The 12,009-nt window shown below is 39.1% G+C and overlaps 1 protein-coding gene across 1 annotated transcript in view; it reads right to left on the reverse strand.

Moving 5' to 3' along the window:
* The window catches only part of PKHD1 (PKHD1 ciliary IPT domain containing fibrocystin/polyductin), a 442,956-nt gene that overhangs the window by 83,514 nt on the left and 347,433 nt on the right, over positions 1-12,009 (reverse strand). The gene's annotated exons all lie outside the window — the stretch shown is intronic.

Here is a 12,009-nt window from a genome sequence, read left to right on the forward strand (position 1 = left end):
ATAGACTTAGCAACTCTTTGGTACTGTCTGAAGAAAGCCACTCAGAAGGCAAGTTTGCCAAGAATGATTACTAATTTGGGAGACTGGATATAGGGTGGAGGGCAGAAGATAAGGCATTCTAAAGTAGGTAGAATGGAGATCATGTGATTGGAGGCTGGAGATTCAGATCTGGAAGGGAGGTGAGCCTAGAATAGAAGGAGAAATTTGGGACCCTGGAGTCAAAAGCCAAGGCATTGGTGAGGTCAGGATGGGGGAAAAGAGGAAAAGAAGGTGGTTATGGATCAAACCTTAGTGATCACTAACATTGGAAGTATGCACAGAAGAAGACTGAAGAGATGGAGAGTATGCAGAGGAGGCAATGCCTGGGCAGTGGTGGCTCCAAAATTTCTATTTTGCCAGGGTCCAGACCAGGTCAAAAAGGGGCTCGAATATTTGTTTGCTTAGTACTTGATAGAAGAATTGAGAGAATTCAATTGTCCGTATCAAGAAACAGGGAACGCTGGGGGCGCCTGGGTGGCTCAGTGGGTTAAAGCCTCTGCCTTCGGCTCAGGTCATGGTCTCAGGGTCCTGGGATCGAGCCCCACATCGGACTCTCTGCTCAGCAGGGAGTCTGCTTCCTCCTCTCTCTCTCTGCCTGCCTCTCTGCATACTTGTGATCTCTGTCTGTCAAATAAATAAATGAAATCTTTAAAAAAAAAAAAAAAAAGAAACAGGGAACGCTGTTAGATATTATGTTTCCCCATTCCCACCCCCAACCCTGGGTCCCCTAGTTCCTCTAGAACTGAGAGGTTGCAGAACCAGGGAAGCACATCACTCTGCCAAGAAACCAAAGGAGGATAGGATTTTAAGAGTCAGGGAGCAGACTCAGAGTTAAATTCAGCAGAGATCATATAGATCGGAAGAAAACACCCAGTCAATTTATAATTGCTGATGTTCATTGGTGCAATTTCCATGAAGTAATGGGGGAAGAAGCAACAATGAGCAGGCAGAGATGGAGTGAGAAATAAGGAGGAGTCAATGAGGGCAGACTTCTCTCTGAAGACATCAACTATGAAGAGATGAGGAAAAACATGGCAGTAGCCACAGGGGGGATGCAGGATCAAGGGACCTCAAGAATAGTTTCAAGACACAAGAAGAGACCCATCTCAGAGCTAATGCTCAGGACCCCATGTGACAGGCCCGCAGCACTGCCCGCAGCACTGCCCACAGCACAAACTCCTGGCTGCCCTTCTCCAGAGAATGCCTCTCCTACAAGGGTGCCATTTCCAACTAAATCCTATAGAGAAAGAATTATCTAGTAGGGCCTTGAAGGCTTTCCCCTCCCCAGCAACTTTCTATTAAAGTGCAAATACCTAAGTAACAACTGGAAATGAGGCCAGGATAGATGCTTAAAGTAGAAAGAGGAAGTAAAAAGTCAAATGCCAAAGAAAATCTTTGCCTACCTCACAGTTTTGCCTGAGTTGGCCCCAAATTCAGTCACTAGTAATGCCAGAAAATTACATATGTTCTGTAATGGGCAGAGAACACTTATAAATCACAGATACTTTTGAGCTGAAATTATCCTCCATGCCCTACATACAGGGATGCGTCATACATAGATTATCAATCTCTAAGAATAAAAATTCAACTTAATTAACTTAATACTAATTTAGATCAAAATGAAGTCTCTTAGGAGATACAGATGGTGCTTAAAAATGTTAAATGCCCCAGGGTCAAACTTATAGGAATCAATTGCAATTTTCCCTCATTACAATCACAGAAGTGAATTAAGGATGGGGGGAAATCTAAGTCTGACAGTGGTTACCAGGAGACTTTTGAAAGGTAGCAGGATATGCCTCCCCCAAAAATGCCACTTTGGCATGTTGGTTTATACTGAGCTGAAGGCAATTAAGAAGTAGCAGAAACAAGAAAAGCTCTCTGCACTCCCCCTCTTTGCCTAAGGATAAGAGATAAATCTTTAAAGATGAATCCTCTCCTCTCCCTCCCAGGAAGGACTGAAGTTCATCTGAGGCTCTAGGCTCCTATCAGCCCAGAGATGATACCAGAGGAATCTACATAATAAACTTTGCTATGTAACCCTTGCCTACTATTAATTTCTCTACGTATTTACCTTCCCACAATTTACAACCCCTAGAGGCTCAAAGTCCCTTTATTTGTCTTGCTACTTTTCCACACAATTCGTTTTCTTTGCTAACATGCTATATAGGCTCAAGTTCTAACCACTCTTTTGAGTTACTCATCACTGAGTTCTCCATGTATATGGGTGATATACATGTTAGTAGACTTCTGTTTGTTTTCCTCTCATTAATCAGTCTTATGTTGGTCTAATTTGCTAGACCCTAGCCAATGAAACTAAGTGGACAGAATTTTTCATCCTCTACATACTCCTTTCTTGATATTTCTTCAACAATTGAAACAACTCACTTATATTTGTGTCTGTTGGGTCTGTTATCCCCATCCCGAGTTCTCCATCTGTGGATCATAGATTCTTGTTTTATTTTCTTATACATTGAAGGAAGGTCATTCACAATTTATGTATGCCCAATGTATAAATGTCCCTATGTGCACATAAGCAACTGGAAAAAACACCTTTCACCTACATAAGAGGCACTGCAGCCCCAAGAAGGACCTTCCTCTCTATCTGCAATTCACTGTCCTTTCTCATCCCTATGAAGGACAACTTCATAAACCATCCATAATTCCCATTTCACTCCAGAATTGACCTACATTGGTAGAAAATATGTAGCATTGCTGGTAAAAGAGAGAGAAGAAGGAAGAAGAGGAGGAACATGTAGAGGAAGAGGAACAAGAGGAATAGGTGGAAAAAGACTCATTTCAACACCAGAAACCACTTTCCAGCTATTCAATCAGACACTCCTCTTCAGTCCCTAAACTCTGCCCCATGTTATCACCTGTCCATTCACGCCTTTTCTCTATAGTCCTATCCCTGGCCAAACTCTTGTATGAAATGCCTAGGAAAATGTGAGACTGATTCTCTTCCAAAATAAAAATGAACTTCACTTCCATTCTTTGAAAGTCAAGGAAGTACTATTATCTTTTACATGTGAGATTACCTTTACTAAAAGCAATAGTTGAGCCCAGGACCTTGGCTTGTGGGTCTGAGCTATGGCTAAGTTACTGTAAGTTAAATTATTATTATCAAAATTATTGCAGAGAATCTGAGGATTCATATGCTAACCAAGCATTGTATAGACTGGAAAAGTGATATCTGACACATAGATTACCAACTTTTTAAAAAATTTACATAGCTGTATAGTGATTAAAAGATTTGCTGAATATATATAGTACCTTTATGTCAAAATGTATTTTTCCAGTATCAATAGATAATTAAAAAATGATTACTATTGTGACAGTCTTCTAAGTTTTTGACACTGAAAGTGGGGGCAGTCTCCCAGTTAAAAAGATTGGGATTCACAATAAGGAAGAATATTGAACTGTCAATTCTGTCTGAAAAACAATTGACAAGCATCTTCATGCATCCTTTCTGCTTTCTATTGCCTCATTTGTGATGCTCCTATTTCTGTATAAGGCTCCCTCTAGCCCAAAGGATACCATTATGAAAATAAGAACAAAGAACTCCAGTATGATTCAGCCCTATGCCAGGAAGAATGTTTTAGTGACCAGAGCACAGGCTGGTTGGCCCCACTGGCAATCTTGTATTCTTCCACCTGTGCTCTGAATCCTACACCCTCCTGGTTTCTCAAATAACCTTGCTCCTCTAGCCTTACTTTATTTCTATTAACTTTTTCTCATGCACATTAAAACATGTTCAAGACCTCCCCTATTTTAGCAAATCCTGTCCCCATTCTCACATCCAGCTCTAGCTACCATCTTGTTTCTTTCTTTTTTCCTCCAACCTTTTAAATTGTTATGCTTCTCGATAAAAGGTTTTACTTTCACCATTTCCATGTACTCTCACTCACTCCTTTACCCAAGGCTGTCTGACTTCCAACCCCGCCACTTCTCTGAAACTGCTTGTATCAAGATCAACAATGAAGTCTATGTTACTAGGTCCAGTAATTTCTTCTCCAACCTGATTCTGTTTTCCCTAGCCGCAGCATTTAATACTAGAACCATGCCATCCATTGTGAAGTGCTTTCATTCCTTGAATTTAGTTCTCTACAATATTCCAATTTTCCTCCTACATATCTGTGTATTCTTTCTTGTATACTTTGTGAGATCTTCCTTGCCTAGCCATTCCTTCAACTTTGGGAGGCCTTTCTTGCTCTAAATATGCAATTTCATTCAGTCCTCTGGTCTTAGTTCCCATCCATAAGATGATCTTCAAATCTCTGACCTCTCATGTGAACAATAGAGCTGTATATCTAACTCCTTATTGGATATCACCTCTTGGATATCTAGCATATACCTCATATTTAGCATGCCTAAAACTACATTGTTATTTTCCAAAACCGTTCCACTTCTAGGGTTCATTTTCAGTCAATGTTGCCGTAAGCCATCAACTTGTTTAAGGAAGAAAACTAGTCTAACGAAGACCCGGGAAGTGATCCTTGCCTCCTTTCTCTTCCTCATCCCCTATGTTCAATCAAACAACAGATCCAGCCAATTTCACCTCATGAACTGCCCTGAACCCATATATTTGTCATATCATCATTCCAGTCTTTGCCGCCTCATTATCTCTCCTTTGGACTTTTGCCACCATACTGGACTCCTTGCTACCTCTCTTGCCCCCATGCAGATCCAATCATGATACCCCTTCATTTAAAATCCTTTGTGAACCTGTCTAGAACAGTAGGATCTAGACATGGATTATAAAACATTCTAGGAACAGATCTCTCACATCTCAGTGTCATCTCTCACATTTCAGCCAGGTTGGGTTTCTTTTGATTCTTTAAAGATACAATACAGTCTCTGGTCTCTGCCCTTTACACATGTTATTCCTCCACTTCTTCCTACAATGCTTTACCTGGCTGGCTCATTCATCCATATTTCAAACCTCAGCTTGCATGCCACTTGCTCCAAAAAGCTTTCCTTATCTCCTAGATAAGGCACTGACAAACTATGGCCCATGGGCCAAATTTGCTTATGGCTTGTTTGGTTACAGGCGTCAAGCTAAGAATGGTTTTAAAATTTCTAAAGGATTTTAAAAGGAGAAAAAGAGGAGGAAAAGGAAGATAAGGAGGAGGAGGAGAGAGACCATATATGGCCCTTAAGGCCTAAAATAGCCAAAACCTACCATATTTACTAGACCCTTTACAGAAAAATTTACTAAGCCCTGCCTTAAATTATTAGCTGAGGACCCCGTACTGGGTACTCCCTTGACACCCCAGACTTCCTCGGTTATCACACTCATGCATTACTGCAATTATTTAATGTCTCCATCTCATACTAGCCTCCAAGTTCTGCAAAGTCAGGTAACCATGTTGTTTATCACACTATCCCCAGATATAGTAGATACCCCAGATATAGTAGATCTACACAGTAGATCCCCAGGAAACATTGGTGAATAACTACAATGAAAAATGAATATAAATGACAGCTTCCATATTACTGTGTCTACAAATAGGCCATGCACTTTGAGGGACATATGACTAGGACAACCATACATCCTTGTGTTCTTTGGATAATGGTGATTTATACTTGTCATCACAGAAAAATTATTAGTAGTTCCCTCTTTCCCTCTCAAAAATGTCCCATTTTGGAGTAAGTTAGGGTACTTGGAAAAAGGTCCTGCTCTCTGGGAAAGAGGCTTCCTAAAACCTTTGGAGCAGAAACCACAGTGACCTTTGTATCAATTGGCAGAACTCTTCCTGTGGGGAAAAGAATCCTTGTAACACAGTATTCAAAATCCAGTAAAACTATTAGTAAAATACTGAGCTTGTAGAACATCATGATTAAAATAGGCTTTTGTTTTGACCCAGAAACCTGACTTTTTTTTTCCCACATAATCATTGTGTGAAAACACATCCTATATTGTAAATGACAAACACTGGGATATCAATCCATCTTGAATTTAGAGCACTCAGTATAATTACATTTAATGACTATACTTACCAGAAGGTCTTTTTTCATTCATGCCATATATAGGTAAGTCACTTTGGGAGAGGGGCATGACTGCGGAACAAGATATTCTGGCTAATCAATATTCAGGAATGGTAAAATAAGTTATTCTGGAATCAGAATTTAAGAATTGAAATTAATTTTAAGAATGGTCTAGTTCAACACCCTTATTTCATGGAGGACAAAGGTAGCAAATATTCCTGCAGCATATAAGTCTCTTTTGGGGTCAGTGACAGGCCTGTTTAAATTTTTTAAATTTTTTCCCATAAATTTAAATATACTTAAACATACCTAATAACAAAATATATTTTTTTATATTGTACTCCTTTTTTTAGTGATTTGGAGTAACTGGGTCTTCATGCCTGAGAGTCATCTTAAAGGATAGCAGTCTATAATGTACTTCATGTGTATAGGAATCATAGCGATCCATTCAAAGTTATGAATCCTACATCTCTTCAAAACTTCCTTTTCACTTCTCTATGGGGCACCTGGATGGCTCAGTTGGTTAAGCATCTGCCTTTGGCTTAGGTCATGATCCCCAGGGGTTCTGGGATGGAGTACAGAATAGGGCTCCCTGCTCAATGGGGAGACTGCTTCTCTCTCAACCTCTTCCCCCTGCTTGTGATCTCTCTCCCTCTCACATTATCTCTCTCAAATAAATATATAAAATCTTAAAAAGAAAATTTCCTTTCACTTCTCTAAATAGAGCTTTGCCACCATTGATCTGAGCTGTAGACCAAACTCATCAAATATATGTTTAATATTAATACTATTAAATATCAATGATAGAATTTATTGAGTATATACAATGTACTAGGCACGAAGCTTATGTGACTTATTTACTCATCTCAACCACCATATAAATGCCATTAATTAATAAATGAGAAAACTGGAGCTGGGAGCAAATGACTTGCTCCAGATACATAGATGGGAAATAATCCAGATGGGGCCTCAATTCATATCTTTTTGAGTTAGCTCTGAACCACAACCCTATATTTACCATTTTTTGAGGAGGCTTATGTTGGATAACTCTGTATGCCACTTCAAATCTCCATGGTATTAACTTTTTCTCCAGCTACTGACACAGCTCTCAGTTCTAAGTACAAGAAATCCAAAGAGAGATCTACTTGCCTTCTGACTCCAGATTTCTCTGATGCTACTTCATGATGCACCATCTTGCAATCATAAGTGTGCAAACAGAACATGTTTGAGTTGGAGCTACTTTTGACCAATCAGAGACATGAACATGTGTCTTGTGTGTTCTGTCTTTGCCCATGGTTAATATTGAGATACATTTCATAAGTTCTCAGAAGGCCTCACAAGATCAAGTATCTCCTATAAGCCCCATCTTGAGTTACATTCCCTCCTTCATTTCACTACTCTTGTCCCCCACATTTGTTCCCTGGAATTACCTCCCAAATAAATAACCTTTGTCTCAGGCTTTGTTTTCAGAGGCATCCTGGATAAGAAGGGGCCATTTCCCCCACCATCTGAAACCATCTTGTCTCTACTCCTGAGTTTTAGATCAGTAATATGCAACAGATAACATACTTTATCTGAAGAGGAAATCCCCTGTCTCTGATGGACCTGACTTCTTCATTTCCTGTGAATAGCAGAGCTATCTGCATCTGTAGGGTCTCAGGACAGCACTGAGAATATTTGTCTACCTCTGCTGGAAGCCCTTCTGATTAGTCAGGCTCCTTGAGTTGGAAACATAAGGATTTATAATGAAAAAGAATCACACAGTAAAAACAGAAAGAATGAAAAGAAAACAAACCAATAAAGAACCTATCCTATCATAACATTTGAGGTTCTGGTATTTGCTGGCTTTGGAGGGAGTTCAAAATAAATGAAAGAAATGTGTATTTTATTAAATGCTAATATTTAGAAGATGTGGTGGGGAAGGAAAGATAAATGCTTCCAATCATATTTGCAAATACGAGGCATCTCCTAGCTCCTTCAAAATGCTTAGATGTTTTCCTTGCATTTGAGCCACCTACTCAGTTTTGGAAGTAATGCCTGGGACAAGCAGAAAATTGTGTGAGGAGTAGCAAATTTGCACAAGCATCCAACCAACAGAGATGGGCACTGCACTGTGCTCTCAGCCTGGACTGTAATACAATAACTAGCCTTTTCTAGCCAAACTGCAGCTGCCCATCCGACTTCCTCCACAGGAAGAGCCTATTGCTTCTGACCCCACATAGATCTGCCTATAAAAAACTCTATCCTTCCCTTACAACATCTGCTATTGTTAACATGATCTCTGTTTGTCTTGAAGTATAAATAGGCCCCAAATTTCAAGAGTTCAAAATACACTGAACCATAACAGCCTAGCTTCTTCCTTTTCTTCTTGGTAAGAGTCTTATCCCTCTCTTGGGTTTTGGAATTCATTTTAAGAACAACAATAAAATCAAGGGGAGAGGAAAAAGATTTGGAAGGATCAGGAGCACTCAAGGCAGTCAGAAATGAAGAGTTGCCCCTTGTTTTTGTTTTTCCTGTATTTACAGTAATACAGATCAACTGTCAATTTGAGCCATTTTCTGTATTCGCTTTTCTCCATACTAATGTTAAGAGTCTGGGACAAGAGAAGAAACTAATTTAATTATTAACTAGTACCCAAGGTGTTTTTGCAATGTTCAGACTTACCAATTTAAAGTTTTGCTTGAGCAAGACATTTTCTTGTTCTTTATAACTAATGTGCTTGTTTTCAAGAAGAGAAAAAAGGTGAGCATTGGTCCTTTCCTCCTATGTAGAATATGGACAAAAAGCAAGACACTGAGGCCCAACAGCCCTAGATTCCTAGCCTACACTCACAATTATATAAACTGACTTCATTCCTCTAAACCTCGACTTACTCATCCATAAAATGAACAGTGCTATTATTTCATAACACTGTTAAAGTATTAAATGAAATAATGCATGTGAAGTGCTTGATAAATGTGCTTACTATAAGATGATAATGATTGTCCAGTAGGCGTAAATTTTATCTTCCAGTGAGACTCCAAAAATCTAATGGTTCAGTTTTCTGAACTATCTCAGGTAGGGAGAAATCAGTTCCATATGTATCTCCAGCTGAGGGGTTGAAACAGATAAAGTGCTCAGAAGAGTACCTAGCAGGCTGCAAACACTTGATAAATGTTAGCCATTCATCACCATCACTATTAATGTATCATTAATAATGTACAATTATCCTTAGTATTGTAATCAGTTTATTGAATGAACTAGACTCAGCAGGTGCAAGAGAGAAATTTAGGGTTTCTAACCAATTCTCATTTAAACTAATGCTGTCAAATGATTTTTCTCAGATTCTGGATGAAACCCTAGGTAGATGACATGACTTTTCTGATTGCTTTCACATATGAAAAATTCCAGTCCAATCCAATACAATCTCAAATTCTTTTGAAAACGTCTTCCTTCCCTCAGCTTGGGTCTTCCTCAGGCTGAGAAATTTGTGATGGAAAAGAATGTGGCTGGCTTTGTACCATTTCCCTCTCTTGATTCTTCTTCCTCCACTCACTAGGTAAGCCACTGGCCCTCCAGGGTTGAGCCTGGAGCCTGGGGTCAAGAGAGGGAAGAGCAACATAAGAAAGAAGAGGTCTTCCTTTACCAAAACATTTAAAACCTAGCTCTGATATTGTCTGAGTATTTCAGATTTCTAAAACAGTCTTTTCTGAGTTAGGTCTTCCTGAGGGTTCCACAGGGATTTATACTAAAGATGTGCATTGCCTGCCTGGCATGGTGATGCCTATTCCCGCTGATCACTTAAGACTTTACTTTTTCGGTAGTCCCTGTTGTCTGGTGTCTTCCTCTCACCTGAGGTCACCTCACACTTCTTGGGTGGGTCTCTGTTAAAATGATGCATGATCCTCTCCTCTAAGAGACCCATACCTGGTCCACTGTTGGCCATCTTTGCTCAGCAAGCTGGGGGAGACGATCCATCTGAGTCAGCGGCTTTAGCCAGTCTTTCATGTGGTAGGTAGGCAGAGGTGCACTTCGTTTTAACTACTTATTCTGCAAGATCAACATCTATGTCTAAATCTGCATTGTCTGACACAGTACCCACCAACCACTTGTGGCTCTATACATTTACCTTTAAACTGACCACAGTAAAATAAAGTACAATTCAGTCCCTCGATCTCATGAGCCATATTTCTAGTGCTCAATACTCACATGTGACTGGTGGCTACCATACTGAATAACACAGATATTGAAAATTTCCATTATTGCAGAAAGTTCCATCGACAGAGCTGGAACTCAAGCACCTTGCTTTAGAAGGTGAAGTTTTTGTCATTATTTTGTTGTTGTTGTTGCAACAACAAAATAATGTTGTTTTGTATTCCCAGGCCTTGGAGCCTCTCCAGAAGCTACAGTACAAGAGGGAATTCACATTTACCTCTTTTTTTACATAATCAGTAAGTAGATAGATTTTGACATCTGGATTCAGGACTAGGAATATGTCAAAGCAAATGAATATAAAGACCATTTTTCAAATGCTAAAATCTTACATTAAATGGAAATAATTAATTAGAGTTCTCATGATTGAGCCTCAAGTCTAAAAAATATTTACTCAGGCAAAATAAACATGTCCATCATTTCTGCCCCCATGATGGGAAACAGAACAATGTCCACCAAAGATACTATCCTTTATATTTATGGTGTTTTTACAGTTTATGAACCACATGAATCAATCTCACTTTTTTTTTTTTTTTTCCTAGAAGCAACTGTGAAAAGTAGGCAGAACAGGTATTGTTGTACCTAGACTAAGGGTACATAAATGACTGCCCAAAGTCACAGAGCCACTAACTGGGACAGCCATGTACCCCAGCTTCTTCTACTTCATTATGCTTGTTCCTGGAAGGCCAGGCAATTCTGAAAACCAATTCTTACTAACACAAAGAAAGCAGGAATTCAGAATTGAATCACTTTCAAAGACTTCCACAGTTTTGACTTATCCATCATGGATGACCATCCATATATCTGGTATAGAATTAAAATTAAATGTTATTCTATTAGCAGGATGTTGAGAAACACCTGGTCTGATAAGGAACAAAGACACACACTAGAGATATTCTATCTCCCTCAGCAAACTTGGGACCTGGGTTTTGTCCTTGAGCACATTCCTGCTTTGCCTCTTTGTAGTTTCATGTCATTTACTCAATAATACAGATAGAGTTGATGTCAATTCCTTGGGAGGATCACCTAGTATGGAAAGACATTTGAACATAGCCAATAACAGGGTGAGAAATGCCACTGCTACTGGTATATTTCCTTGTGGGGTAGAAGTTGTTTATTCATTCTTTTGTAACTAAACTTAACTAAAGAAGAAAAAGTATGAAGAAATACACAGGAATAAGAAATACCAAATTCAAGATAGTTGTCTCTGGGAGGGGCAGGTAAGGGAATTCAACTGATATCAGGGAGGGACCTAAAGGGGCTTCAACTATCTTTGTAAGTTTTTAATGTTTTACCCCTAAAGATGGATGGTAGGTATGTGGCTGTTCATTATGCTTTAAAAAAACAAACAAACAAAAAAAAAAAAAAAACATTGAATAATAAAATCCTTCAAAATCAAGTTTCAATAATAAAAGAGGAAAGTTAGTAAAGGCCCACTTGCTGGAACACAGATTATTTTTATAAGCCTGTTGGTCTTAAATTGAAACACAACACTCAACATTGTTTGAAATATTTTGTATAACAAGGCCAACAGAAGGCTAAAACCTAGAATGTCCTCTGAATAGGGCTGGCTTCACCCAAGAGGGCTGATAATATGTGGCATGGAGTTGAAATGACTTTCTGGTCATTTAGCCTGACCACACCCTTCATACCAGTCACTAACACACTCCCGAATCTAGGAGGAAGAGCTAATAGGAGATACAGCATTTATCTGAAAACATTCCAAAAGTATTAACTTTGGCAAGCTTGGAGTGTCAATATAAGTAAATACACAAATCTAATACAATGAATGGT

Source organism: Martes martes, assembly GCF_963455335.1.
Source record: "Martes martes genome assembly, chromosome: 6".
NCBI lineage: Eukaryota > Metazoa > Chordata > Mammalia > Carnivora > Mustelidae > Martes > Martes martes.